Source organism: Macrobrachium rosenbergii, chromosome 40 (genome assembly GCF_040412425.1).
Source record: "Macrobrachium rosenbergii isolate ZJJX-2024 chromosome 40, ASM4041242v1, whole genome shotgun sequence".
NCBI classification, from domain to species: Eukaryota; Metazoa; Arthropoda; class Malacostraca; order Decapoda; family Palaemonidae; genus Macrobrachium; species Macrobrachium rosenbergii.
Window position 1 is genome coordinate 21,890,166 of NC_089780.1, and position 5,000 is coordinate 21,895,165.

At 36.3% G+C, this 5,000-nt stretch overlaps 1 protein-coding gene and 1 long non-coding RNA gene across 2 annotated transcripts in view; one reads left to right on the forward strand and one right to left on the reverse strand.

Moving 5' to 3' along the window:
- LOC136826225 (somatostatin receptor type 2-like) overlaps positions 1-5,000 on the forward strand; it is a 493,594-nt gene that overhangs the window by 464,421 nt on the left and 24,173 nt on the right. Inside the window, exon 5 of the mRNA XM_067083299.1 lies at positions 4,045-4,086. The gene's annotated coding sequence lies outside the window, so the exon portion shown is untranslated. The remainder of the gene's footprint in view (positions 1-4,044; positions 4,087-5,000) is intronic.
- The window catches only part of LOC136826226 (uncharacterized), a 74,046-nt gene that overhangs the window by 16,954 nt on the left and 52,092 nt on the right, over positions 1-5,000 (reverse strand). The gene's annotated exons all lie outside the window — the stretch shown is intronic.

Below are 5,000 nucleotides of genomic sequence, written 5' to 3' on the forward strand. Positions count from 1 at the left end.
CTCCTTTTTTTCCATTTCATTATTTTTTCTTCCTTACTCCTTTTCATCCTTTCTTTAATTACAGTATTTTTTCCTTTCTTCCATTTCACTGTATTTTCTTTCTTTTACCTTCCTTCCTTTCTTCCATTTCACTATATTTTCTTCTTTATTTCCTTCCTTCCTTTCTTCCATTTCACTATATTTTCTTCTTTATTTCCTTCCTTCCTTTCTTCCATTTCACTATGTTTTCTTCTTTATTTCCTTCCTTCCTTTCTTCCGTTTCACTATATTTTCTTCCTTACGTCCTTTCATTCTTTCATTCATTACACCATTTTTTCCTCCTCTCCGCCTTTCTACTTCTGGAGAATTTCGCAACACATCCGATATTTCCTTCTAGCCTTTCTCCTCCCCCTGACTCTCTCTCTCTCTCTCTCTCTCTCTCTCTCTCTCTCTCTCTCTCTCTCTCTCTCTCTCTCTCTCTCTTCCTTCAGGCGGATCAATGATAGTAAAGAGGGAAGTTCCCTGGACCTGGTAACAATCAATCGAGTAAAACTTATGCTCGTAAAGGTGTATCTTCAAGGTGTAGGGAGAGAGAGAGAGAGAGAGAGAGAGAGAGAGAGAGAGAGAGAGAGAGAGAGAGAGAGAGAGAGAGAGAGAGAGGAGAGTAGGTCAGAGAAGGAACAGCTGTTAGAAGAGCTAGGTACGAAAATTTAGGAGAGAGAGAGAGAGAGAGAGAGAGAGAGAGAGAGAGAGAGAGAGAGAGAGAGTAGGCTGGAGAAGAAGAAAATGTTATTATAGTAACAGATACGAAAACTCAGAGAGAGGGAGAGAGAGAGAGAGAGAGAGCTAGAGAGAGAGTAGTTTAGAAAAGGAACAAATGCTATGAGAGCTTGATACTAAAATTTAGAGAGAGAGAGAGAGAGAGAGAGAGAGAGAGAGAGAGAGAGAGAGAGAGAGAGAGAGAGAGAGAGAGAATGTGTATAAAAAAGGGAGGAAGGAACAGGTTTTGGGATGAACGTAAGAGAGGAACCAGGAAGGTATCGTAAAGAGAAAAATTAGGTTAAAGTTGCACTGCCACAAACACAGAGAGAGAGAGAGAGAGAGAGAGAGAGAGGAGGGCATCTTGTTTATGCATGAATGGTGAAACGCTTATATGAACTGTTTGCATATTTAAGCTGCTGTCTTAAATCAATGAGTATTTATGGTGTTTATCTCTCCCACTAAAATTAAAATTTATTGACGTTTAGTGAAATATTTTTATTTAGGCGTTTCCATACTTCAAATCGATATACATCACTTCTGTCGGATCGGGCTTCAAAACTCTAAAATATCAACGCACACACAGAGAGAGAGAGAGAGAGAGAGAGAGAGAGAGAGTCGGGCAAACGTCAATGGAGATGAAGAGAAATATTAAGTGACCAGACGTGACCTAGCAAGGTCATTCTTTTGGTGTGGTAATGGAATTGTATCTCTTGTTTTTTTCAAATAACTTTGTTCAATTACGATAAATTCGTGTTTATACTTATCCCTGTTTATTCTGTTTATCTGTGGGGAATAAATAAAGTTCCACAAACCATTTTTGATAATATTACACTTTTTATGACGAAGATTTAGCCAAACATACACGCAGTTTGTGTTTGTGTGTGTATATATATATATATATATATATATATATATATATATATATATATATATATATATATATATATATAATACATATATATGTATATATATATGTATGTATGTATATTTATATATATATATATATATATATATATATATATATATATATATATATATATATATATATATATATATATGTATGTATGTGTGTGTGCAAGTTTTCGGTATTCACATATATCATTTTCCGATTATATTTAGGTACATTTTCCCAAAATTTCTTATATTTTAATAACTACGCGGCAAGAGCTGAACATCTGGTTGGACAAGTAGCAAAGTAATATGGTAACACTAAATCAGATGATGAAACATTAAATTAATAACAAATAAAAATTATGAAATAAGGCAGAGCCAAAAAAACGATACAGAAAGAAAATATCAACTAAAAAAAGGGGAGGGGAGGAGGGGGAGGGGGAGGGGACTTTGGGAGAAGGGAAAAGAACGGCAGAAAAATTATGTCTATGGGGAAACTTTGACACTTGTGAATAATCAACTTGGCCAAACTTTTCAGAATGTTGCATGGTCGATAATTTTTTGGGAGGGCATCTCTCTCTCTCTCTCTCTCTCTCTCTCTCTCTCTCTCTCTCTCTCTCTCTCTCTCTCTCTCTCTCTCTCTCTCACCCGTCTGCCAGATGCGATCTTTATCCAACAGTCCTTGAGGGATAAAAACATCTTGCCCATTAATATTTCACTGAATATTCACTTACCAGCATGTCCTAACGTTAGCCAATGATTACTGCAATTCGTTCACAATATATATGTAATTTATATATATATATATATATATATATATATATATATATATATATATATATATATATATATATATATATATATATATATATATATATATATATATATATATATATACACACATATGTATATATATATATATATGAATAATTTCTGCGAGTAGAAACAAAATATAAGATACTACGAGAAGCGAGAGGGTACCATTTATCATAAAGGCATGTGCGTTTGCATATCTACGTGGTATGTCACGAGAGAGAGAGAGAGAGAGAGAGAGAGAGAGAGAGAGAGAGAGAGAGAGAGAGAGAGAGAGAGAGAGAGAGAGAGAGTTTTACTACTACGGCAGGATGCGGCGGTAAGAGTATATAAGTATCACTATTACTCTTTGTACCGACTAAATCAGCCTTATTTCGAGATCATTTAACAAATCGAGCGTTTATCAGTATTAGGAACATCTCCGACTAATTATTACCTGCTCCCGAGAACCCGTTCGGCAAAGCTTCCTCTACCTGAGGATATGACAAAGTTTGCGTAAAGTCCCCGCCGTAACTTGAGAGCTTTGTTCTCTCTCTCTCTCTCTCTCTCTCTCTCTCTCTCTCTCTCTCTCTCTCTCTCTCTCTCTCTCTCTCTCTCTCTCTCTCTCTCTCTCTAAAGTTCGGCCGGAACTTGGGGCAAGACTTGAGGACGATCGCTAATACAATGGGTGTATCGGTTAAGTTATCGAGAGAGTTCCAAGGTAAACTCATTTTCCATCAAAACTGCGATCTTGAATAGATGCCAACCTATGCGCATTACTTTACCTTTTGGGCGGGTATCAATTACGCATGCGTGAATTGTTTTCTGACCGCTATCACTATTTTTTTTTCATTCAGTGAGAATAGTTATTTTCGGAATCTAGAGACTTCAACTTCAAACAGCTGCCATTTTAAATTTTTATTACTAATGCCAAAACGGTATTAGTACTGGTTAGTTCTAATATAACTAAAACTAGAATACAGTAGCATAACTCAACGATACTTACACTAACTTAGAACGATGTACGGTTTAGGCAACAAGAGAAATCTAGCATAACATAATATGGAGACTGACAAAATCATATGCAAATGCTGAAACATTCATTGGCTGTTAAAAAAGTCTAAATATCCTTTTTTTCCACAGGATGCACCCATTCCATTGACCATAAAACCTCTCGATAGGCAATCCATGTTTCCTGAACACTTTTTGGGACTCAGCGCATTGAAGGGGAAACTACCATTTAATTCTATTGTGTGGCATTTTTTTCAGACGCGCCATTTGCTTAAGCACGCACCACTGATGTTAGGTGGCAGCCATGTTTACCATTGTATTATTCTACCTGACAGAGTGAGGCTGACGTTCGTCGTTTGATGTAATGGTAATAGTGTTCTGTTCACCCTATTTTTTCACCTTTCTGAGATAGGTCTAGTTGTGTGGTTTCGCGTATTGTTTGGGAAAGTGCTGTTGGTGCCGGGTCACTGATAACATCAGAGAGAGAGAGAGAGAGAGAGAGAGAGAGAGAGAGAGAGAGAGAGAGAGAGAGAGATCTGTCTGAGCACGGTATCACGCTTCCGACCATTGAGACATATCTAATTAACAATATTCCCAATTTCTTTTCAGATAACAGACACGGAGGGCTAGCTCAATTCGCATAAATTATAGGTAAGGCATACATCTGTCTCTGATATAGAACCAACGACTCAAAATCTAATAACCAAAACATTAATTGGATAATATCAGTTAAAAATTTCACAATCTAGCATTTTCCAGTTGATTTTGTTGCATCGGCACAAACCCTTACTTTACAATAGCAACTTCTTAAAACCTAAAGTATTACATCCCGCTTGTTATGCATTTCCAAAGACATTAAGTGAATAACAGAAGGAACAAGTACAAAATGGCGACTCATCAAATAATGTTTGATAGATACCTTGGCTAATGAAAATTAAAATGATAAACAGACAGATGTGTGATCCAAAAATCACCATTTGAATGCATGTGTTATTTGCATCGACCCCCGCCCCCCCAAAATAGTGCAGGGATACCCCAAATTAGAAAAAAATGTCTGCATGATAATACGCTACTTTAGGTTATGCGATTTTACTTTAATCCTATACCTAACTATTTTTTTTTAAATAAAGATAAACAGCAGCTTTTTTTAAATTTTCAAGTTGAGAAAAATTATTCTAAAACCGTAAAAAGACTGAAGATGATTAATTGATCACCACTCCCAATACTTTCATAATTCATCATTAGCCTTACGAATGAGTTTGCACTTACAATATGTTCGCCTTTATGAAAAAAAAGACACTTCCCACTACATTTTCAGATAAATCACACGTAAAATTAAGAACTAAAAAAAAAAGAAACCTAATCATTCAGAAATCTTAGATTGAATGACCTGTAAACGATCCCTTTGAAAGTTGTCTTGACGAATCCATTCAATTCGAAAAAACGAAGTGGCCTTCTCCGAGTCCGAAGCAGTTTTACGAGAAGCGTGACGGGAAAGCATCGCTGACACTATTGCTGACATTAAGAGAGAGAGAGAGAGAGAGAGAGAGAGAGAGAGAGAGAGA